Genomic DNA, 24973 nt, shown 5'->3' on the forward strand with positions numbered 1-24973 from the left:
TCCCACTCAGCTCGCGTGGTGCCTGCTGCCGCGTCCCGCTGTCACCCCGCGTCACTCCCGGGGGGGCTGCGGTTTGCTCTCGCAGAGCAATGCCCACCTGGACCATTTGCACCCCCCCCCCCCCCCTCCTCGGCACCAGGGGCTCCAGGATGCGGCCAGGGTTTCGGATCCCCGGCTGCTGACACTGCACAGCTCGACGAGAGAGAGGCGTTGCGCATTCCTCTCCCAAAACCTCTTGCAACCTTCTCTTGGTTTCTTTCCTCCACCAGTCCCGGCCTTCCCGTGCTGACCCTGAGTCCTGGAGAGCAGCAGGGTCTGTAACCCTGCCGTAGCTCTGTTCTGCAGTGCAGTCGGTGCAGGATCAGTCCCGAGCGGTGCTGCGGAGCCCTGGGTGCTGCAATGCCACCGCCGCGGGTGCTGAGCAGCGCAGGTAACGTCCTCTCTTGGCAGTCTGGGAACATCTGTTCTTAATGCAGCTCCAAGCAGCTTTGGATACCACCTTTGTGCGCACCGCAGAAATGCAGTTAATCCAGCCACCGTGTTCTAGGAAATATTATCATCTTAAGTAAAATTTAAGAAATTGTGGAAATTACTAAAGTACAAATCCAGAGGTAACAGCATCCATACAAGGTCCTGCGTGAGCGGCTGGCAGGAGCTCTCGCTGAGATTCACCAGCACTCCCTGCTTCTTTTGCAATATTGTTGTTCCTTTTTAAGGTTATATTTGATTCCAGGTTTTCCCCACCTCGCACTATCCTTGGTGTTGGAGTAACTCCAGACTTGCACTGGGCTTTTGGAAGCAAAGCAGATTTTACAACTGGGAAAGATGCTGTGCAGCTCTTCCCACGTCGCTGTGGATGGCATGGAAAGGCAATAAGCGGGACAGTTTTATTTCCCTTGACCAGTTTTTCTCAAGGATCGATAGCTGCAGAGGCTGTTGCCAGACGAGCCCCCATGAAGTAAATCTTGGCTTCAGATCGGATCACTGCAAGCCGAGGACTGGCTCGTGCTCAGTGTCTCAGCAGGCAGTGAACCTGGAGCTGGTGTAGACGTGGTTCTAGGCTTCGTACAGCTCCAGGTGGTTCTGACCGAAAGGTTGCTTTTGGCACTGACAGTAGGCGATCGTTCCCCAGCACGGCCTAAACACCTCTGCTGCACGGGCAGCACCCCGGTGCGGTGCCAGACCCGGGGCTCCACGGGAGCCCAGCATCCTGCACCCACCTCCCCGATTTATCTGGCATTTTGCTGATGCTCCAGTTTCTCCAATGCATGCTACAGCTTTAGTAGGAGATGGCATTAAATAAAAGCACTTTGAAAGCCAGGGGGGAAAAAGAGGCGATGGGACCAAAGTGGGAAACCCAACCATGTGCGGAGCGAGCCCCAGGCGCAGGACAGCTGGAGGAGCCCAGCAGCACCCTTGAACCCATGGGCCCACTACTGCCACTGCTCCCCAAAGCCAATATTTGTTCCTTCGGGTGCACACACTCAGTTTACAGCCTTGACGAGGCTTTTTACTGACTTGCCAACGAGCGGAGCCCTGTGCGTGGCCAAACTGGGGCGATGGGAGATGCCGGGTTTGCTGTGGAAGCAAAATACAAAATAAAACATTATTACAAATAATAATGCTGCTTGGGAGCTGCACTACACGAGAGCTCAGCATTGTGATTATTGCTTCATTACAGGGCTCTCTCCTGCTAAATCTTTTCTGTTATTAAAGCCGGCTCAATAGGGTCCTGATCCCCGGCTGAAACATCAATATTACTAATAAATAGAAATAACAAGTGAGGTAAAGGGCCAGACAAGAATGACCTGCTTTATGAATTAATGTAGTGAAATCTGGCCATTTTCCTATACCCTTTATATACTACAGGCACACATACAGACTTCATACCCGTTTATTGGACATTGGTGCACTGAAATAAAGCCCGAGCGGTGCTGTAACCTAATTACCGACTTGCTACGAGGTGCCAGGGAAAAAGTCGGGAGCACACATTGCATACGCCCCTGTGGCATTCAGAAACACTCGCTGTTTCTCTCAGCAGCCGGGTGAAATCACCTCTTTCAGCCATGCTTTTTCTCAAATATCCCCTCCTGTCCCCGAAGTGGGGAGCGGAGCAAGCGGCTGCAGCGTGCGAGGTGCTTCGGGTGGAGCCAGGGCTCCTTACGATGGGAATTTTTACTCCATTTTCAGCTCCCTGCATGGTGTTTGGGCCAGGACATGGCTTTGTTAAGGAGCAGGACAGGGGGGATTGTCAACAGGAGACGGGCAATTCGACCCATCTCTGCCTGAGGGTGAGCATATTCCCCACGCACACGAGCGCACGTGCTTGTGGCTATATATATATCCCTCTATATTTGTCTCTATATGTACGTATACAATATATCCCTCCATATTTGTCTCTGTATGTACGTATACAATATATCTGTCTGTATTTGTCCCTATATGTACGTACACATATATCCAGACAGACACGGAGAGGGATCGCGCGGAGGGATCTGTCCACCCGTAATTCTGCCCTGTGATTTTGGCATCCTGGGGGATTATTATCGGGGGGCGTGAAGCAGTCGTGGCCGTGCTGTGCTAGGTGATGTGGTACCGCCGTCACAGCAATGGGGTACCCAGGCACAGCGGGCCGGATCCGGCTCCCAGGGACGCCAGCTGCACCGGCTTTACACCACCGCGGCAGCGAGAGGGGTCCGGCCCCTTCTCCCAGACAGAGGCACGGCGTTGCCTCCATAATTTATAAGCTATTCAAAATTTATCGCTGCGAACAAACTCCGACTACGGAAGGGTTTTAAATCCTTGTTAAGTATTAAAGTGGAAATACCTATGCGAACACAGCGGGCGGGCAGCGGGGAGGGAGCAGCCGGGTGCCCCCTGCCCACCCTTCACCGAGCCTGCCCAGTGCCCCTGCAGCAGAGGACCCGATGGGATTCCTTTTATTTTTTTATCCCATCCCTTTTTTCTTTTTCTTTTTCTTTTTCTTTTTCTTTTTCTTTTTCTTTTTCTTTTTCTTTTTCTTTTTCTTTTTCTTTTTCTTTTTCTTTTTCTTTTTCTTTTTCTTTTTCTTTTTCTTTTTCTTTTTCTTTTTCTTTTTCTTTTTCTTTTTCTTTCTTTCTTGCTTGCTTTCTTGCTTTCTTTTTTCCTTTCCTTCTTTCTTTCTTTCTTTCTCTTTCTTTTTCCTTCTCTTTCTATCTTTCTATCTTTCTCTTTCTTTCTCTTTCTTTCTTTCTTTCTTTCTTTCTTTCTTTCTTTCTTTCTTTCTTTTTCTTCCTTCCTTCTTCTTCCTTCCTTCCTTCCTTCCTTCCTTCCTTCCTTCCTTCCTTCCTTCCTTTCTTTCTTCCTTTCCACTTTTTCCCTTTCCCTTCCTCCTCTGCCATTTTGCCAGGGAAGGGAGTCCCGGGTCAGGAGCAGGTCGGGGGCCGGCCGTGCCCCCCCTGCTGCCCCCTCCCCGGGGCAGAGCCCCCCGGGCTGACAGAGCCATACAACCCCTTGTCACCCGCCAGTGACGAATCGGCCCGGGCTGACACCGAGGGATGCAGGAGGCTCTTCCTGCGCTGATGCAGGGCCGAATCGGGCCCCGGGGTGCTGAGGGGTGCGGGTGGTGGCACCGGGCAGGACGGCGAGGTGGGGCTCAGGTGGCCGAGCCAGGGACACCCTGAGCCAGGGACGGTGTTTGGGGTCCGGGTGGGGGCAAATTTAATAAGTCCTACGGCGGCCTCCTCCCGGAGCTCGGCTTAATGGGATGCCAGAGACGACAGGGTTGCCTCTATCTGCTCATTCCCCGGGCCTGGGGAACCATCCATCTTGCTCTAACCCTATTTTAAAAAAATATAAAAGGAAAGAAAAGGAGGGGGTGGGGGAGAAAGAAAAATGATAAATCTGTTCAGGGCTTTTGTTTGCCTGCGATTCCTGTAAAGGACAAAAAAATGAAATAAAAGCCAGGCCCATTTTTTCCCCGCTTGGTGTTGCCATGGGATAGAAAGCCCCCCGTTCTCAGGAGTGCAGTGCCTTTGGGGAGGGGAAAAAAAAAAACCTCATTAACGTTATGAGTTGCATCTGTTCCCCGGGTCTGGGTCACTTCCAGCCCGCCAGCTCTCCCACTGCCTGCCTCCCCCCTCTGCACGCATTCCCATCGCTAATTCCTTCGGCCACCCGTGCCCTCGGCAAGCAAAGGGGAGCCCTGCACCCCCTGCTCGGGCTCCCAGGCTGCGGCCACCGTGCTGTTTGCTGGGCAGGGGCTGAGCAGGGGCTGCGAGCATCTCTGCGAGGGGAGACGTTCATCCCAGGTCGTGTCTGTGCTGGCAGGGGAGGGGATTCACGTTTTGGTGACACCGTGGGCAGCAGGAGTTGGAGCAGATGATGCAGGACGCCCGTCCTCCCTACCTCCTGCTGGGACCACTGGGCCTGCCCGGTGCAAACCCTTCTCCGAGCTTCCTCACCGTGCACGCCAGGCTCCCGGGCTCTCCCCACTTCACAATAAGAGACAATACAGCCAGAAACAGGGCAGGGAGCAGGGGATTTTCTTACCCGGAGGTGACTCCGATCTACCCAGCTCTCGTTTCCAGGCTATTTATAAATGAAGCTGCTGGCCGGGGCTGCTTGTGGTGCACGCCGAGCCCCAGCACCGCGTGCACGGCTTCCCCCAGCTGCTGCTGGGAGAGCTTTGCGGGACGGATCCTGTGCCGTGCCAAGCTGTGCCGTGCCATGCCAAGCTGTGCCGTGCCATGCCAAGCTGTGCCGTGCCATGCCATGCTGTGTCACCCTGACTAGGGACACTCTCAGCAAGGCCAGGGCTCAGCGTGGGCTTGCAACCATGGGGAGGCATCCAAACGGTGCTCACGGTGCCGTCGAATTCTTCACTGGAAAGCCAAGCAGCAGCTGTGCCTGCGAGCCACGAGGAGAAGCACGCGCAAAAAGCCTGTTCTGCACACTCTGGGGATCATTGGGTAACACCGAGGCTCGCAGGTATCGGTTTGCTGGATCATGTGCAAAAGGTTTCACGGTCTTTATTATAAACACTATAAATAGGTTTGTGGTTCTTCTTTGAGTTTGAGAACAAAAGGCTGTTTCATTATCATTAAACTTGCGTTTGAGCTGCTCTGTGACTGGGTGTCTGGCTTTTTATTGCAAGCCAGGACTTTCAAAAGCTCCTTAAATGTTAATGTCACCTTTAAAACAACAGCGGTGAGGCCTTTGATCAGCAGAGCCAGTCACTTCTTGCATCTGAAGTCAGAACCAGCCACTGACTGATCTCAGGATTTTAATATTTCCCCCTTCCCCTGCTGACCCCCGACAGCAGGAGAGAAGCTGGGCTTTGATCACACCTGATTTTTAAGCCATCGCAAGGACCTGCGGCTTAAAGCAGACGTTCAGAGCCGGGTTTCCACGGCTCGATGTGATGGAGGAGAGCAGGGCACGGCTGCCCCATCCAGGCAGCGCACAGCTGGTCCTGCAAGTCACCCGGCCACGCTGTCCCTGCAACAGGTTTGGGGACAGGAGAGGGGTCCAGTCCACCCCAGCTATTGTGGACCTGCAAAGTCCCCCAGGAGATATGGCCTGGGCCACCAGCAGCATCCCCAAGTCTTCTCTGCAGATGCATCCCTGCAACTTAGAGGCCAGGGCTGGGTAGGGCCACCTCAAAACCTTTCCATTCTCGTGGCACCAGCATCTCCCTTCACCAAAAGTCCGCAGCGAGACTTGCTCAGCATCATCCGCTGCCCTTGTCCCCGTCCCCTCTGCTCTTTGAGGCCGGCTGCCCCGCACATGCCCACGCTCCTGGCCACCACCTCTGCTGTGCCTGCGTTTGTTGTGCCGGGGAAAGGGTCACACACACTGCTCCGAGAGCAGGAGGGAGCCGAGCGCCGGAGGAAAGCACATTTCAGGTTCGATTAATGCCATCCACAGCAAAGGCGGGTGTGCGGGTGCTGGTTCGGGTACAAGGATATGTTTGCAGAGATAAGTGTGAGTGTAACCTGATGACACAAGTTGCCTGCTTTCAAATGTCAGGCAAAGTTCATGCAGCCCATGTGAAACGAGTTAAAATTTAACAGAAATCTGCAAAGTGTTGCGTTGTAATTGAATCCATGATGCAGACGGGAAGCATGTTCAGACACATCCCAAATTTGCCTGAACCGTAATATTCTTCTTGAAAAACGTTGATTTCAAGGAGGCTGCTGCTGCTCGATACATGCGCACCCCCCTCCTTCCCCTTTTTGGTGGAGAAAACTCTGCCTGAAAACTTCTGAGTCATTCTGCATCGGTTTTGATGTGTCAAAATTGCTTTAAAAATCCCAGCTGAAGCAGCAGCAAGGAGAGCTCAGCTCAGGCACACGCAGACAAATGCAAAGAGCTGCAAAGCTGCACCGCGCCAGGCTCCACGGGGTGACCAACACTCCTCTCAGCTGCACCCTCACGCTAGGAAGGAAAAAGGCTTCTTGGCTTCTTGACGCCGCGATGTGGCTTTGTGTTGTTTTTTCTCTTTTCTGGCCGCTAATTCTCCCTTTGTCCCGGCGTGGTGGGGTGCAAATTTCTTAGGGCTTTAGAAATGGAAAGTTGCTCTGTTGGTTTTGGGCTCCATTTCCATGGCTGCAGCGGCGAGCTCAGCCCCGCTCTCGCTGCAGCCCTCCCTGGTCCTCGGGCCAAGCAGGCAGCGGAGGCCAGATGGGAGCAGCACAGCCCATCCCTGGGCTCACACAGGGTGCCACGACCCTCTCTTCATTGCTCCCCCTTCTCTTAATTGGGCAGAATTTTTTTTCTTCTTTTTTTTTTTTTTTCTCCCTTTCCCCTCGTCCCTTGCTGCGCTTTGTGAGCCAAATCCGGCTCAGGTCCTGCGGCACAGAGCTGAGCGCCAGCCACAGAAACCGCCGTGGCACAGCAAGGTGGAGGGCGCAGGAGAGATGGGCACCGTGCTCCGACTCACCTGGAGGTTTTTTGCCCCTGTATTTTCTATTTAGGAATTTATTGCACCACCCGATTGACAGAACTGAGAAGAAAGGATAAGTTACTGCCTGTCGCAGGCTGGACTAACCGAAGGCAGCAGTGGCACCGCCACTGGGAGCCAGGGCTGGGAAGTGGCTGCTCCTTCCCCAGCACCACTCTGCCCGCACAGCATCCCCATGGGGGTAGCTCTAGGTTATTCGCTGCCCCTCACCGGCAGATTAAACCTCGGGGCTTCCTTGTGATGCTGATGGTGGTGCTTCTTGCTGTCCCTGCCGGCTCCCTGCGGGGCGCAGGAGGCTCGGAGGAAAGCTGAAGGTATGGCAGACCCTTGTGTGCTCTACTCTGCAAGGGCTTTTCATAAGAGAGCTAAAAACAAATTTAGCACTTAATGCTCTGAAGAGTAAACACTTAAATGCCCTATCATCTGCCCAAGTGCTTTGTTTATTATTCAGAGAAGCCAAACTGAAGCCGTTTTCCATGGAGATGTAGTACCTCCTTCAGATTAGCCTGCCTAATTAGATCCTGGTTGCACAGCGCTTCGCTCGGGAAGAGGTGCTGATGAGGGGAAGGCGAACAATTGCTCCCAGATGCTGAGCCTTGGCTCCGGCTGCCTGGGCACCCCAGTGTGCCGGGCACCATTCGGGGACCAGCCTGGGAGGACCAGGAGGCTGAGCATCCCCAGCTCTGGGACAGCCTTGGAGGGGACAAGGGACAACCCCCAGCCACCAGCTGCAGATGCCTGCAGGTACAAATTGGACCTCAGGCAAGGGCCAGCAGCTTTCCATGAGTTATTTGTCCCTGGGCTTAAAATGAGGAGGGAAGAAGCCGGTTGAGGTACTAAGCAGTGGCAAATGCCACTCATGAATGGTGGCTGCCGTGAGCAGTACTCCCCGAAGCATAAAAACTCCAGCCTCCCATTTATAAGCTATTAAAGCTGTTACATCCCATAATGGACATCCTCAGGTGAAGGAGACAAACAACGGAAAATGCTGAAATGCGACCGCAAAGCTAGACACAATAACAGACACGGCACAAGAAGGATATGACATGGGGAGACAAACAGGAGCAAAATTTATGTCACCGGAGATTACAAGGGCATCGTATATCACCGACGGAGACGGGCTCCGAGCACCAGCGCGAGGAAAAGCCTCACCTTTCAGAGAAAAACCTCCGAGCAACAACAACGGCCAAGGAAAAGAGCAGAGCCGCGTCCCTTGGCAGCACGTGTGCCTGGGGAGCGCTGGAGGACTCGGGAGCAAAGAGAGGGAGATGCAAAAATGACACGTGGCCACCTGCGTGGTGCTTAGTGTGATAACACCCACTGATCCCGGGCTTTTAGTGGCAAAAGGATAGGAAGTGTTTAGTGAGGAGCTAGCAGGCACCCGTGCGGTGACATGAAGGCTGCTCGGGTTGGCACCCCCTGGTCAGAAAGTGAGTGTTTTGGCCCCAAAAGGTTAACCCTGTTGGTTTTCGCCCTGCCCATCACACGCTGCCACCCCACTGCCCCCGTAGCACCGAGCAACTCCACAGTCAGGCTCTGGCTGAAGGGTTTGGCAAGGGGAAGGCAAAGGCTGAGCACATCTAAGCCCAAAACTTGCCACGAATCCTAGCCTACCTGATGAGAAAGGTCACGAGCAATCGAGAACAGGTCCATCTCATGGCAGCCCTCTTGGGAACGACTCTAAAAATGCCATGCGCCCCTGCTGAGAGAGTCTGGAGAGGAAGGTTTTATCAACAGCTCGTGGGGATTGGCAGTTCCTGCATCATCTGCCTCATGTGCACCCAAAAAACCTGTAAGTAGCCATGACAATTCAGGAGCAGCAGAAGGGTGTTGCCCTTTGGTTGGATTTTGTGTGATGTGAGTACTTTGGACTTTGTTTAATGCCACAACGAATTGCCGGCTGCTCGTCTTCCAGCCCAGAACCTTATTTTATTGTTTGGTATGAACATTTGCATACGTGCGATATCTGCCGTGCTGCAGAGCACCCCAGCCCTGCACCTCAGAACTGCTCTTGCAGGAATCAAAAACCATCAGGAGAGGCTGGATATGGCCATTGCCATACCATAGGCGGGCAAAGGGAGGATTTCCAAGCAATCGTTGCCTGTGGTCACAAAACAAGCCCAGTTTCCAATCATTTCTGGTGCAGGCAGGGCCGCTGCCAGCCCGCCCCGGGTTAAGCAGAGAGGAAGGGCTGCCTCTTGCTCCGCTGTGCCTGCCAGGCAGGAGGAGTCCCAGCAGCAGCCCGCGATGGAACGGGATTTAAGCATCAACCTGAAGCAGAGTGACTGCTGCAGGAACAGAGGAGTCCTGCAGGACTCGTCTGCTCGGCTGTAAGTCACCCGCAACTCCCAGCTCTCATTATTTCACTCCCAGCCAGTACACCAGCAGTCGTACTTCAGAGCGAAAACTGTCCTACTTTCAAAAAACTGAATGCAAGACGTGCTTCAGATCCCTATTGTCATGTGCGTGTGCTTCCAGTCAAATAGACCTCCCCCGGTCTGGAAGATTTCCCTCCGCTCCTGGCTTAGAGGAGCTGCACCAGGCACTTGCCCCAGAGCCATAAATTGCCAGCGAGGCAGGGGCAAGATTACTTCACTGCTGGATGAACTCACCGCTGGGGCATTTCGGCCCTTTGTTAAGTGCTCCCCTCCGCGGGCTGGCTCTGTCACCGGCTCCGTGGGGATGGGACACCCTCAACCTCCCCATCACCAATAAAAAATGCCTTTTCTCCCGCAGCCGCACAAAGCGGCGGCTCTGCCTCTTCGCCCAGAGGCCAGCGGCACGGCGAAGCCCCCGTCCTTCCCCCTCGCACGCAGAGATATTGCATTCATTCATCTCGGGGGCCGCAGCGTGCTCGCAGCCTGACAATATATTATGGTGATGTAGGTCTTCATTTCGCGCTGTCAGGGACTATAACAACTGTATCTATTACCCAGGGGGGCTAACGGGGCAGCTTTCCCCGAGCTCGGCGACCTGAGCCCAGGGTAATATCACCGGGGGTCCCCTGCCCCTGTCCTGCGCGGCGCCAGGAGGAGGGGGCAGCGGCCGGTGGTCCTGGCATGGGACGGGCGCAGGGAGGCAGGAGATGGATGGCTCCGAGCGCCGCGAGCACAATGAAGCAATTCCACCCAGCAGAGGCTCATCAATCGCCGGGCTCCGGCGCGGCATCCCCGCCGCTCGGCCGCGGCTCGCCCGGGCGATAGCCCAGGTGTGTGGCTGTCATGGAGATAAAAGAGGCTTAATTAAGACCCAATAAGCTAAGTGATTTGTTATCTTGGTGCAATATATTACTCCAGCCTATCGATCCCAGAAATGCACGTGTCCGAGGGCCGCTGACAAGGCCCCATCCCTCCCTGGCGAATACATGCCCGGCACGCCAGCCCCGGCTGCTTGCTGCAGGCAGGGGACAGGGACCAGCCCGCAGCAGCTCACTGCTTGTGTACGCACAGAAATATCAGGATTTGCTTCTCCCGAAGGAAGGAGTTGCTGAAACCTGGTGATGCTCAGCTTTGCCTGAAGGCCAGCACCAGCAGTGGGCACGGCACGGGGGCTTGGTATGCCGGGACCAGGGTTTTATACCTTGTCCTTGCGGAAACTCCAGCGTATTCCAGAGCCTTGGAGGCTTCTCTTGAAAGCTGCACTACTTTTCTGCTCCCGAAGCTGGCCTGTGCCATGTGCACCAAAATGAAATGGCCACAAGCTGGTCTCCACACCACGAGCCCTCCTAAATCTGCTTGCAGCTGAGCTTAAGGACAACATTCCCTGGTAGCATCATTTGCAAGTCTGTGCTACCTGCAAGCTGCAGTGCCACACTGGGACTGTCCTGTTCAGCATTACCTTGGCAGCTGCCCAGGAAGGTCCCCAGCCCGGGCAGGTGGGACAGACACTGGAGCAGGAGCAGGTCTGGAAAATGAGAAAAAAGCCAGTTTCCATAAACCAGCCACAGCTCGTGTCCCCGTCCCCAGCAGGTTGATGTCCCCCGAGCACTCAGCTGGACTCTGCACACCCCAGCATAGCGTGCCCGCGACCGTGGCATTTCAAACCAGCCAGCACCGTGCTTCCCCTGAGCTTCCAAAATGCTCCCTTCCCTTCCCAGCCCAAACCAAACCATTTATTTTTCAAAACTTTAAGGCAGGGGAGTGAGGGGGAGAGGGAGGGGAAACCAATTCATTTAACATTCAAAATGTTAAACCGCTCAAGAAGCTCTTTGATCTTTTGAGGTTTTGCTGCAAAGGGAACACCCTTTCCCCATTGGTTTACTGACTCACGCTTATTACTTCAATGCAGAAATATCCTTTATGTCAAGTGTATAAATATCCAGCTCTAAGCCTCAGAAGCCTTTTCCTTTTTTCCTTTTTGTGTCTGTCTGTCTTTCTCTTTTTTTGCAGAAGCGTGTTTCGTGCTCCCCTGGAGCTGCCTGCACTCTCTCGCAGTCGCTGTGGCCCCTGGCTGCATCCAGGGCTTCCCAGCAGGAAAGCTGGGTGCTGTGCGGGGGTGCCCTGCTCCCTGGGGTGCACCCTGCCCAGTGCCATCCTCCCCAAACCTCCCAAAGCACGGTAGCGGGCTCCATGCAGCCCTGGGAAAGCAGACAGAAGGCAGGAGCAGGGAAGATGGTAGAAGAGATTCGCAACGCAGCCCTGTTTCACGGGAGGATCCCGGCACGCCCCTATTTACAGGGACGCGCATCTGCTGGGAGATGCTGCCTGCCCCCCAAATTCCGAGGAACGGTCGTAAAAAGGGGCGTGAGCCCGCCGAGCCCCAGCACTCCCATGTTTTCTGCCCGCACCGCTGGCACCGCCGGGCTGCGGCTGGGGTTCAAAGTGGCCACAGGTGCCGAGGAAGGCCCCGGGGCAGAGCCGCGGCTGGCACGCGATGCCTTCGGCGCCCACGCGCCCGCCACCCAGACCTCCCGCAGCGGGGTCTGGAGCCAGGCTGCGGCTGCGCCTCCCCGGCCGCCCCGCGACTTGGCCTAGAGCTACGTCTGCCAAGGCGCCTGTGCAAACAGCGGTGGTGGCGGGCGAGCCGGGGCTTGAGGAGTGGCGCTGGGGATGCAACGCGGCAGCTTGCCCCCCCCCCACCCCGGAGCATCAGCCCCTGATCTCCTGGGGGTGGGGGTCTGCGCTCCCCCTGCTGCTGGACTGAGCCGTGGGGAGGGGGCCAGCACCCGCCTGCCTCCTTTCGGCTTCCCAAGGGAGATGTCCAACACCAGCAGGAGCAGGTTGGCCATTAGGATGCCGTGGGATGTGTCAAATAACACGTGCTTAAAGTCGTGCCACGGCTTAACAGCCCTGACTTTGCCTCGCCAGCAAGGAAAGCCCCCAGTAGTCAGCAAATCCCAGCCCTCAGCACTCAGCCAGGTGAAGCTGAGACCTTCCCAATGGCATCCCCAAAACGGGACGGCTTTCCCCATCTGGGCAGGCCAAGAGGGAGGCTTGGCGAAGAGGGGCTCGTGCTGTGCCACAGCTCCATCAGGGATGTGCATTCGCTGCCCAGGCAGCACGCATCAGCACAGCAGAGATATACACCCAGCATCAGTCCTTGTGCTGCTCGTGGCAATCCCGAGCCCTGGGAGCATCCCCAGCCCCTCACCCATCCCTGGCCATGCTGCTCATGTCCTCTGTATGGACCAAAGAGGGCAAAACCTCCGGGCTTTGTGCTCCCCAGCTGGGGCTGCCAGGGCCCCCAGACATCCCTATCACCGTGCCTGCGTTCGCTCCCATCCCGGCGCAGCAGCGGGCGCGTGCTTTCCTTTCCTTGCCTTGCCTTCTCCCCGTGAAGGAGGTCACACCCTCTGATTACCTAACAGCAGCCGGCTCTCGGCAAAGCAAACAAACTTGACATTCACATAACCTGCCGCTCTCTCTCCGGCAGGGATTATTAAGTCATTAGAGTCTGTTAGCAAATTTTCCCAAATACCTTTTGCTTCTTCCCAGGGGCACCTTGATGGTTAATGATCCCAAACTGCTGGCTGGGCTGAAATTCACCCACCCCAGTCCAGCGACCTGCTCCAGCCATCTCTCCAGAGCTGGGGAGGGGGCGTTTGGGGGCTACCCCAAGGACATCCCCCCGTAAGGATGCTCAGCTCCGAGGACCCCCCCAAGCAGCAGAGAGCAGCCTAAGCGAGGAGGGCTGGTGGATGCAGCAGCCCAGAGAGGTCAGGGGAAGGAGAGAGGTGCCCCCCCAAGGAGGGAGGTGACCCCCATCCTCCCTCGGTAACACACACCCGCTTTTCTCCTTCGCTGAGCTGGCAGCCCAGGGCGATATTTCTAACAGGCAAGTGTATTGCCTAACTGGAGACAGAATAAAAAATAATCATAAAAAACCAGTCAGGCAGGCCAGTTCAGTGGAGAGGAGATAGGTTTCACCCACCTGCAGCTGACTTGCCCTCTCGTTCTCAGGCTGAACAGTGTGTACATCAACAGCCTGATGATATGCAGTTTGGTAACACACGGCAGCATGCCGGCCGTGCCCTTCCCCGGGCCCAACATCCCTGAGAACGAGCAGCCCTGGCCCGAAATCCACCAGCGGGTTTTGCATCGGGGATTTGCACCTCAGAGCCCTTCGAAGGCGGATTTCCCCCAGGAGAGGGGCTGCATCCCCCCCGTCCTGCCACGTGCACTTGGCACGGTGCTGCGGGAGGCGAGGAGCTCGCAGGTATTCCCGGCATCTGCTGCCTCTCCCCGCGGTGCTGCTGGGGAGGCTCTGCCAGCACACACCGAGGTTTCTGCAGCCCAGGGGCTTGGCAAGAGGGAGCCAGGAGCTGAGGAGCAGCCGGTGCCCAGGGGCTCGCATGGCACAGCTTGCGTCTCCACCTCACCCACCTCCCAGGTTTTACGTTTGCTGTAGAAGTGAGCTCTGAAGGAAAGACTCCAGGCACCATCCAAGGTACAGGCAAGCAAGGAGCCCCAGACTTCTCATATTTTAGCCCCGTGACTTTTAAAGCAATCCTGCACATTTAAAAGGATTCAGGATCGATTCAATAATTACAAAACCTTCATCTATTACTATCAGTATCAGTAAAACCAGCAATAACAATAAACCAAGTGCTACCAGACAGCACCTCCAGGTAGCTCTGTGCAGAAGCACGCTTTGTTTGGCTGAGCCCTAGACAAGCACTGCGTCGTTTCACTCTCCATAAAACCTGCAGCCTCCAGAGCCTTCCAGCAGCCCCAGCGAGGCTGTGCTTTCCACCCCGAGCCATCGCTGTTTTTGCTGCCCCAGAGGACCACGTATGAGCAGCGTTTTTCGGGAGGGGAGTCACCCAGGTACGGCGGACGCTGGGTACGGCATGTGCAGTAACCCCGTCCCCGCATTCCTGGAGCTGCCTGCAGCCACGGGGGAGCACCCGCACCCACCCGTCCCACCAGCAGCTGGGCAGGTCCCCAGCCCCTGCTGCTTTTTTGGGCCCAACTTTGCTGCAGTCCCCGAGGTTACGGTATACGTGAGAGGGAGACACAGCCTCTCCCTGCTCTCAGCTACCACCACCATTAAGGCGTCGGAGGATGATGAGGGAAACGGGCGGTGCTGGGATGGGGTTACAGAGATGTGTCGGCAGCGATAATCTTCATCATGGAAAACCCTCTGATTTCCCAGGCAAATGGAAGAACCTCGGTGCTTTCGGCAGACGCCGGACCTGCCTTTCCTTAAAAACTGCTCCTTGGATTGCTGCGGGCGCGGAGCGCAGACGGGGTCTGTGGCCGCGGGGGCGGCCGGGAACACCCTCGCCCTGGGAGCCGGCTGCGGGATCGGCAAAGCGAGCCCCGTGCAGGTTCCCACCTCCCCACCCCAGCCTGAGGCCGCCTGCACCAGCAGCCGGGGCAGCAGCAGCCCCTCGAAGCGCGGCCCCGTGTCCCCGGTTTGGTGGCAGGTGGCACCCAGGACACCCCCCCAGCCCCGAGGGGCAGGACGGACCCGGCGTGGGAACCGTGCTCCTCGCCAAAAGGTGCTCGTGGAAGGCGCTTTGTCACATCAGCCTGTTTGCTTCCAAAATAAATCTCCCTTTGAGGCAGGTAAATCTCAGGCGGAATCTGTGAGATACCCTAATGTGGCATTAAGCTGAAGTTAAGGTTATATTCCTCCAGGGATGCCAGATGGGATTTGCTTTCCTTGAAGACAGGACACGTATTTCAACTCTAATGGGTTGATGGAGCCCCTTTTATCTTGTAAATATGAATGAGGAAAGGGGAGCTATTAAATAAATGGAGGGGTTTTACCTGAACCTTTTTCCCTGTCATTGGTTTGGACTGTGTTAAAGACCTTTGTTTTCTCAGTGGAGAACTCGCTCAATCATTCAGAAAGGGAACTAAATGCCTTTTGAGAACATAACCTTTATTTTCCAGATAAATGGTTCACTCAGAGCAATTTGCATGTGGAAAGCTAGTGTATAGCACAGTGAAAAAAAAATTATATTTAAAACCCAATAGTAATGTAGGTCATGATACAAACTTCTACTGCTGAGACGTCTTCTCTGGGGCTGGGAAGTTAGGGAGCTCAAGGCAATTAGAAAGGATGGGAAGGTTTTTGTGCGGGAGCTCTGCTTAGGGCTGAGATGGATGAGCGAACTAATCTTCATCGTCCAGATAAAAGGCGATGGGTGCTGTGCAGATACACCTGACCAGACAAACTCTGCAAATTGTTCCCCCAACCCAAGCCCACCCTGCAACCTTCCTCCCTGAAGCTGGGCTTGCAAACCCATCACATCCCTTCTCTCTTTTTCCCAAGCTCTTTCCAGTGTTGGTGCCACCAGCAGTGACAGTCTCCGGCACCCATCACGCAGATCCTGGTGGCGCTTGGACACCTCTGCCCCAGCACCAGCCCCACAGCCCCGCACTAATGTGACTGCTGCAGCTACCCGAGGGAGATGCCGTGGCCACATCGTTGGGACATAGACAAGGCACTGCTCCTGGTATCTCACCGCCCTCCAGCACTGGGTTTCCCTAAACATCTGAACTCAAAGCACCCCAAAACTTCCCAGAGTGGCTCCTCACCCCCCGTATAATGGTTTGCCTGCTGAGAACAGACCCACTCATCCAAGACTCCTTGTACAGTTCAGAAACAGTCCCCAGATCTCCAGGATTCGCAGCCCCTGGGCTCGAAACCACCGCCACCATCCCCTCCGAGAGGAGGGGACCCCAGGCGTGCCCCCGCTATCATGGGGGGGAGGCAGAGCCACAGCCCTGGGAAAGGAGCTGGAAGCTGCCGAGAGCAGCTGCGGCGGAGAGCGGTGCCAACTCCAGCTGCTTGTTAATTATGGTAACATGTTGTCTCATGTACGCACCTCCGCGAAGACGCTCTATTAGCTTGATAAGTATTTAACACTTGGCACGGGGGGGAAATTTCCACTTAGCATCCAGCAGGGCTGAGCAGCAGGGGGGCAAGGTGGCACGGGCAGGGCACTCGGAGAGGGCGCGGGCAGGGCAGGAGGCGGCATGGTCCCGGGACGGATGGGGATTAAACGCGGCACGGGCACGGTTAGCACTGCCGGCAGTGGGATCGTGCAGAAGCCGGGCTTTTGTAGGCTCCTGCCACCACGCTGCGTGCTTGTAGCCCAGAGCTGCCCCGGTACAAAGCCCAGGCACTGCTACGGGCTTAATCCACCCTGCTAATGGGTATTGTAGCTGCTGGAGCTTTTCTTCAGCAGGCTTTTCTTGTTCGCTTTGCATGGCTGGCCCGCTGTGTAGCACCTATTGTGCTGGCAGGGGAGGAACTGTATAAACACGCTTTCAAGTCCCGCTCACAAGACATCTTCATCTCCGGAGCTGCCTTCTTTTGTCAGGGTCTCAGGAGAAGGGGACAGAGGCGTCCCTGGGGACAGCAGCGTCTTTCCAGAGCCGAGGGGAATAGGGAGAGCTGGGACCCAGCCAGCACTCTGCAAAAAAAAGAGGCTATTGTTGCAAAAGTCGCACTGTGCAAGGACATTGCCCTCCAGCATGGCCAGTTCTGTGCAGGGATGGGGGTGACCAGGACGTCCCCATCCTCGGGGCTCATCCCAGCCCCACATGTGAGGACCACGAAGCCAGTGCCAGTCTGTCGTGCGCGCCGCCTGCCTCAGCAGCAGCACCTCCCCTCTTGGATAGCAGGCTACATCAGCCTTTTCCATGTGTTTGAATGCAGATAAATCTTTTGTCTGAATCGAAATCAGTAATTATGAGTCAGAGTTAGCACGGAGCGGGTGAGTCAGGCGCAAAAGCATTTTTGCCTCGTACCCTCAAGGTCTAAGATACCTCGCTCGCCTGAGCCTCCCGTGTGTGGTCTTCATTCAGGGTTTTCACAAACATCATTAGCAATCCACGAGCGAGTTCGGCAACAACCTGCAGCCAAAGCTGCCACCTCCTCTGCAGTTCCCCAGGGTGGGAAAACACCTGGGAGATGCATAGGTGGCCTTCGGCTCCGCGCTGGGGATGCAGCAGGAGGGATGCCGAGCAGGGCTGTTTCCCAAGGCCTGATGCCACGGTGAGTGCCAGCCCCGAAGCTCTTCCCTCGGATGGCCGAGCCCGTCCCATTCCCAGCACCTTGCTGGGAGGTGGCTGCAGGAAAAGGGCGCTCTGGTGCCAGGGCACGGGCATCTTTCCCTTTAGCAGCGCAGCCCCCACCGACCTGGAAGACCCCAGCGCAAGGATCCAGCTTCCCAAAACCACCACGAACCCCTGCACCAGCACTGAGGGAGGCTCCAAGAGGGGTCTGGGGGGCACACCACAGCCCAGCAGCCTGCCCCCCCAGCCCCGCCTCCCTTTGGGCTGTGTGCCCCACAGCTCCCCCACAAAGGCTTGCGTTCACTTGCTCTGGAGGGCCGTGGGTTATTAGAGGGGATGTTTTATTGACGGGTGGGGCTGGTTATAGTTGGAGGTTGTCTGCCCACTCCCTTTGATGCCCCAGCTCATCGCCTTACCCCATCTCCTCTCCTTACACCTCTGTGGAATTTAACTCCATCCTTCCCTCCCGTGGCTGCTCCTCCTGCAAGCCAGGCTTGCGCTAGGGGAAATGTTCAAGCCCTCAGAGGTGAGAGGGGCTGTGGGTTTATTTATTCACCTAGATGCAAGGCGGGAGCTACCAGGCAGCAGCAAATATACTGAGCTGGTCCTGGGACGGACCCAGTAGCTGGGACATTTGAAAAAGGCACACGTGCAGGTCAGCACAGGGGCTGCAGGGGCAGGGGGTTGTAGCCATGGAAAATGTCACAAAATAATGTCTTTAGAGGCTTTATCCCCATGAGGCTGGAACTGGCCAATAGCTCCAAAAGTTATTAGCGGGGGGAGCACAGCCTGAGACGTCCGTGCACCTGGCTCCGCGCTGTCTGGAGGTGCCACCCCAGCGCGAGGGCTCCCTGCCTGGTGCCACGAGCCAGGGCTGCGCATGCACGGGAGGACTCCACACGTTCGTTATTTGGGCCATTTCAGAGATAAAAACCCCGTCAGCATAACACGAGAAGGAGCCGTCAGCCTCCAGCTCTGCATCCAGGAGATTAGCCCAGTGAGCGCGTGTTTGCTTTCTTTTCCTCAAAGCACGCGAACCCCCAACAAAACAGACTTTGTTTACCGTCCGTCCTGTAAACCGCTTAGGCAGTCGGAGATGAGCTGAAAGCCCAGACGAGCCGCAGAGTTACAGCCAGCTGTGGTTTCCAACGGCCGAGTTAGGCACCTCTGAAACCTGAGGTTTGTTAATGAAGGTGCCCGCTGAACCATAACGGGTGCGGTAATCACCCAGCTCCGGGCAGCGGGCACCTCTGCCACGGCCCCGCTGCGCACCCGGCCGAGCGAGCAGGGCAGCTCCCGGAGGTGAGGGGGGAGGCTAAGGTCATTGCCCACGATGACAGGTCGACGGCTTCCTTAGGCGGCTGGGGGGAGATAAGAGACCCCAAGGGTCACCACCGATAAGAAATGGAAAGGCTCCAGGGTCAAGAAATAATTACGTGCGAAGGGCGACGCTTCCCTCCTAAGTGCTGCATCCGAGGACCACCAGGGACACCGAGCTGCTTGTCAGGGTGAGTTCCAGGTGAGGAGCTGGTCCCTTCCCAGCTCAGACCACTGGAAGGAGCTGGAGGAGGTGGTGTCCTCCTTCCTAAGCCCCCAGGTTGATCCCAGTGCCCACCGCCAGTGAGCGATGCTGGGCTGTGCTGGGCAGCTGGAGCTGTGCAGAACCAGGAGCCCACAGCAGAGATGAGACCCCACCAGGCAGAAGGGCACCAGGAGGATGAAGGATGGGCTCCAGGAGAGCACCACAAAGCACGGAGGGGACCGCAGCACCTTTGCAGGGGTCCTGGGGACCCTCTCCAGTGAGAGCCTGGACGTGTCCTCCTCCCCCTGTCCCCAGTGCATGGCCCTGACGGGTGGACGTCATCGCCTCGCCAAGGAAACACTCGCTGGGAGCTTTTCACACCTGGTTTTGTCTCTTGAAGTTTCACACCAGTGAATAACTGTGACCTCAGGAGGGGAGTGCATCAGCTATATTTCCCAAATATCAGCAAATTGTGTGAGAGAAAGAGATATGCTAAGGGGGCAGACTGCTCAAACCATTACCATCCTTCTTAGTACCACTTAGCTGAACCGTTAAAAAGATCCAGGGCTCCCAAAGACAATTAAGCTCAAGGGAAGCCATAAATCTCAATAAACATCAGGCCAAGTTTTCTTCACTGCTTGAAACAACAGATATAATTTCATTGGTTACTGAGCTCATGCTCCCAAAGGGATTTCAGATAAAAAGCCACTTATTCAAAACACCAAACCCAGGCTTCTCCTGTCTCTCAGGCTACCGAGGGGTCAGATTTCCCAGCATGGGAACATGTGCCCCGCGGTCTGCAGAGGTGGAGTTTGACTGCAGAAAACCTTTGCAGATTTATGGTGTCTGCAGCACGGCGCTGCGACCCGGCACCGGGGTCAGCGGCAGGCACCTGCGTGCTAAGGTGGCCCTGCCTGCGGGGACACAGTGGGAGGGGGGGGGACGTGGGCTGCTGGAAACAGCTTTCTGCCCACATCATCGTCATGGGCGAGCAGGGAGGGTTGGCAGGACATGGACTGGTTGAGGATCTCTGCTCTGGGCTGCTCCCATGGGCTGAGGCCTTGCATGGCCACAGCTGGAGCCTGGAGGATGCGGTGCATCGCCAAGCTGCGTGCAGCTCTGGTCTCCTTATCCCCCGTGTATTTGGGGAGCCTAAATAAGTGACCCAGAGTACATCAGCTCTCCTTGCTGCTCCGGGGGAAAACCGCCAGCTTGTCCTTGTGTTGGTTACCCAGCCCACGACCAGCTGCCCCCTCCACGTCCTTTTCCCTGCAGACACCAGAGCATCCAAGCCCCGTGCCAAGGAAGCACGCAGCAGCCCGAGGAGCCTGCACACCAGCCTTGCTGGGTTTTTCCAGCAGGTTTTGCGTGTACAGGGCTTGTCCCCCAGTTTTGACAGCTCTCTGCAAGGTCGCTCCCTTCGCCAAGAGCCGCTTCCTTGTGCTTTGATTTAAGTTCTTGCATGCTTCTTGTATTGATTTCTCTCAGATGTATTTTATGGGGAATAAGCACTCAAACCAGAAGGCCAGGACCTCCTGCCTTGTGCACAGCATAGTAATGGATGAGCTCCTTCTCGCGCTTCCTCACTCTCCCTCCCCTTCTCCCACCTTTTATTTCATCCAAATCCAAACGCACCGGGGTGAAGGATGGCAAACGCACAGACACGCGAGGTTTCTCCCCCCAGATACTCCGCTCAGTGAGCCAAGCAGGGGATGGTTCAGGAGGGCTGCTTTCAGATGCAACGAGAAGCTCTGCTGCCAGCTATTGCCGCGAGCTTGGGCTGCAGATGGTTTTCCCCTTGCAGAGATGGCATCAGCTCGCTGCCAGCGCCCTGAGCACCCACGGACCCCACTGTCTGCAAAGGAAGGCGTCCTCCCTGCTCAGCCTCTAACCTGGTCTTAACCCCAGGGATTCGTTCATCCTCTGGTGGTCGCCTTGGCTCTAACACAGCACTGCTTGGAGAGCCTCAGGAAGCGTTGTGAAATGCATCCAGTAACAGTTTGTACTCCTTAATAACTAGTGTCAAAGACACCTTGACATTATTTAAAGCTTAGAAGCTAAAGAGTGTGGAACCAACTCAAACCTAAGCTTTTTCTCCCCAGGCCATACCCATGCTACTTTACCCTCTCTGTGATACAGAAATGCTCCAGTAAGCGGAAGGGATTTTGTCCTCACACCTTTTTTTCTGCTCTCTGCGGAGCCAGCCTCAGACCAACCACATCCAAGCATCCCAGGAAGGCATTTCTGCCAGCACAACCAGAGGCAGCCTTGGCCCTGCAGTGCTGGCATCCTCCTTAAAATCCAGGCTTGGAGGAGACCCAAGGTGTCCCCTTTAGGAACAACATGTTGCAGGGAACAAACCTCAGCAGACCGAGGAAGTTCTCTCCTGTGTTAGTAACCCAACTGTCTGTGAGCCGTACTGCTAGCATCAGGTTTCCCAAAATCCCGAATCCGGCCTGCTGAAATAACGACACTGTTATAAAAATGAGGGATTCATAAACCCTCCGCAATATATTTCCATTTGACGTTGTAAGCCTAGCTGAAGAGTCAGAACTTGGAAGGCGGCCTTCTCTCTGTACACAGGAGGAATAAAAACATTATTATTGTTTTTCTCAGTGAACTGCAAAGCCTGTTTTTAAATGAAACCTGAGCTTCCCATCTAATCACGTGCTTCCAGGAGCTAGAGCTTTCGGAAGCCCAAATACTTTGAAACTCTGGATAAGACCATTAGAGTTGCTTAATTTCCTTTATGTCCATCTGTTTCAGTTCAGCTTAGTTGCTTCTGTCCCAGACAAGACATTTGGCTCTTCTAAATAAATCTTATAGCCCATTTGGATTAAAGACTTTCTGATGCAGCCTCTGAATATAATCCCTCTGATTTGCATCTCAAAGAAATTGAGTTAAAACCAAGTAAGAACCATACACGGAGCGCTTGGAATCGCTAGGGTATGTGAGCACTCACGAGGTCCCATATGGATAAAGGCGCTTTTGTTTTTAATTTCTCATGAACTCCCCCGGTCCTACGGCCCTGGTCACACCAGGCACGCTCCGGGGCTTTCAGAGCAGACAGGGCGAGAACACAACTGACCGCTTTTGCTCTCGTCCAAGGCTTGAGTTTTGCACCCGAGAAACTGAGAAGGCTGCAGGGAAGGTGTGAGACGCAGCGAGGAGGTCGGGGGCAGCAGATGCCACCGCAGTGACAGCTGAAGGTGAGTGACAAATAACGTCGGGGCTGGATCAGGTTGGGTGTCACGCTGCTCGTTAGCTCTTAATAGGTGCTTTTTGCATCAAGAGAGATCTGAGAGCCCGTGCTCAGAGAAGAGCGTGGCGTGCTCGCGAGCAACACCCAGAGCACGTCGATCATCTTAAGAGGCGGCACTGACAGGGGTCCTCTCTGTGCTTTCCCAAGGCTGCTCAGCGCCCGTCGCTGGAAATGTTATCTCATTTTTATTTTTTTTTTTTGCAGGAGATGCCTGGGTCATGGGATGCCCTGGTGCTATTCCTGGCCATGACGCGGCTGCCTTCCTTTACCCTTTCCGTGTCCCAGGGTACCTGTCTGCGAAACCTGCCTTGCGAAACGGCTGAAACATGCCCTGAGATTCCCCAGATAAGAAGATCCAGCCGAGGGCTGCTGCTGTCTTTATCTTGGCAGCAGCCCAGGTGCTCCCAGGCTGCAATAGATGATGCTGATGTCCCACCAACTCGCCTCGCAGGCTTTAATCAGAATGTGGAGGGGCCTGTGCTGGGAAGGGGTGGGAACAACCGCTCCCACTTCCTCACCTTCTAAGCAGTAAAGTCCCCAAAAGGAGAAAATTTATATAACCATTAAAACAAACAAACAAAAAATTCGCAAGAAACATTGCACCACCACCAGGACTGGTGCTCCCCCAGTTTCCCACCAGTAGGAATCCCACAGTGCTGGGGCAGAGCAGAGGGGGCTGTGCCTGCAAGCCAGCAGGGTGCAGCCCCACAGCACCGGGGGCTCTCCAGGGTCTTGGGGTGCCCCCATACAGGAGCTGCCTTCAGGGCAGGAGACAAACAGGGCGATGGGTCCTCATGGCGGTGAGGCCACAGCATTGCCACCTCACAATGGGACAGGGCTGTGCAAACAGCAACATAACCCTAAGAAAAGGGATGGGCTCGACATATTGGTGAGCCTCAGAGCACCCCCCCCAAACCGCCCCCCGCTCCTGCCTCTGCTCTGTGATGGGACACTGAGTCACAGAGCAGGTAGGTGGCTTGGATACCAGCCCCACAGCTCACAGGGCTTACATCAGAGGATTAGAGACACGGCAGGGTACAGGCAGGAATCCCAGGTGCTGGGGCAAAGCAGACACCCACGCTCCTAATGATGATAATAATTAATCACGGGGGAGGATGGGACACGGCAGAACTGCCCCAGCCTGAACCCTCACCCACAAAAACCTCATTTTTTCTGGATGCAGAGAGCCTCCCTCGCTTACCATGGAGGAGCAAAGGACACAGCCAGGCTGCTCCAGCACAGACCATCAGTGCCTCAGCTCTGAGGACATTACAGAGCCATTAAAAGCCAAATTCATTTCCACAGCTGAAACCAACTACCCGTAATACAGTATCTCTTGCAGCTGTGGTTCAGCGTGGCACCTGAGAGCTGCGAGGTTAATGACACAGGGCTGTCAGCAGCCTTAATTATATTCCCATTTTTCCAGGCCCTGATTAGCTTTAGAGCTCATCTGGTGTCAGAAATTTGGTGCCTAAGCTTTGACAAAAGTGTTTCATTATTACTTAATAAACGGGCAAAAAGGGAGTGCACGTCCTTAAGCCCTGGCTTGTAAAAGCTTCCTTTTTTTATTATTATTTTTTGTTTAACCTCACAAAAGCTCTCCTGCCCTGCTCAGCCACCCTGTGTTGACCTGCCAGGAGCCCCCACGCTGGGATGCTGGTGGGCGCCCCCCCAGCACCTCCAGCCCCGATACCAATTCCCCCCCAGTGTGCTCTGCTGAGCTGGGAGCCTGCTGCTCCCCATCAGCTGACGGCCAATTAAAAAGAATCATTTATTACTGTTATATCGCCCCTAAAGTGGGCCAGGTGTTTGCATAAAAAAAAATCAAGAGATTTAAAAATAATAATAATAAAAGCACAAGCTTCGAATCAAAGCTCCAAATGGCTTACAATCTAAAGCAGGGCTTAGGTTGTTCTTGAGATTCAATTTCCTCCAGCCCTCAGTGAAGTTAATTAACTCGAATATTAATAATAGTGGTGAGAAGGAGCCTGTAGCTTTTCGCTCCATCCCGACAAGCCCAGCCTGCCCTCTGCTCCGTCACAAACCTCGCCGCTGAACCACCGGCAGCTCCCTGCCCTTGCTCAGCCCCACAAAGGCAGGCTGGTGCCCAGTTCCTGGCGGCTTCCCCCCCTTGTAGCTCCTAGCCTGTGGCCCTTTTCCTTTTGCGGGAAATTCCTGGGGTGAAATCAGGGCAGACAATCACAAAATATCCTGCCCGCGCTGGGGCAGGGCAGGCACTGCCTGCATGGCTGGGTGAGGCGCTGAAAACCAAGGGGTGGCTCTCCAGCATCATCCCCAAAAGTCCCCCCCGGATTTATGGGCACCTCTGGCAGCTTCTCCACTGCTTCTGTGAAGCCTGGACTGGGCCAGCCTGGAGATTATGGGCTGGATTTATGGTCCTGCTTTGCTGTTAGTCTCTCCATGGGCTTGGCTATTGCTTGTGATCAAGGACGGTCCCGGTGACGATATCCTTGACCTGTGATCAGTCGGAGCCACGGAAGTTTCCAGCAACTTAAGCCACTTAATATTTAACTTCTGTGGTAGCTTCTGGAGAACGATACGATATAATTTTGGCTTTGCAAAGACAACTTGGCTCAAAGGAGCTGACTGCAAATCATTAGCAGGACTGTTCTCACCCCGGCTCCTCGCCTTTTAATTGCCAAGCAGGGCGGCATGAAACGTTCGTAGCGAAAAGCTGCAGCCACACGAAATCTGCCTCGTTTGAGGTTGTGTTCCAGCAGAGCGGCGTGTGATGGGAACCAGGCTGATATTAA

General features: G+C 55.1%; 1 long non-coding RNA gene across 2 annotated transcripts; it reads right to left on the minus strand.

Moving 5' to 3' along the window:
- Nucleotides 1-19375: 19375 nt before the first annotated feature.
- LOC308180235 lies at nucleotides 19376-24514 on the minus strand. Of its 2 annotated transcripts, none has more exons than XR_013940844.1 (2): nucleotides 23401-24514; nucleotides 19376-22720 (listed from the first exon to the last, which is right to left on the minus strand). It is a non-coding gene; the product is annotated as an uncharacterized lncRNA (long non-coding RNA). The 2 variants fall into 2 exon arrangements; XR_013940845.1 differs by having other exon boundaries at nucleotides 19376-23282.
- Between the last annotated feature and the right edge of the window lie 459 nt (nucleotides 24515-24973).

Source organism: Anser brachyrhynchus, assembly GCF_964034855.1.
Source record: "Anser brachyrhynchus genome assembly, chromosome: 19".
In the NCBI taxonomy this organism is placed as follows: Eukaryota; Metazoa; Chordata; class Aves; order Anseriformes; family Anatidae; genus Anser; species Anser brachyrhynchus.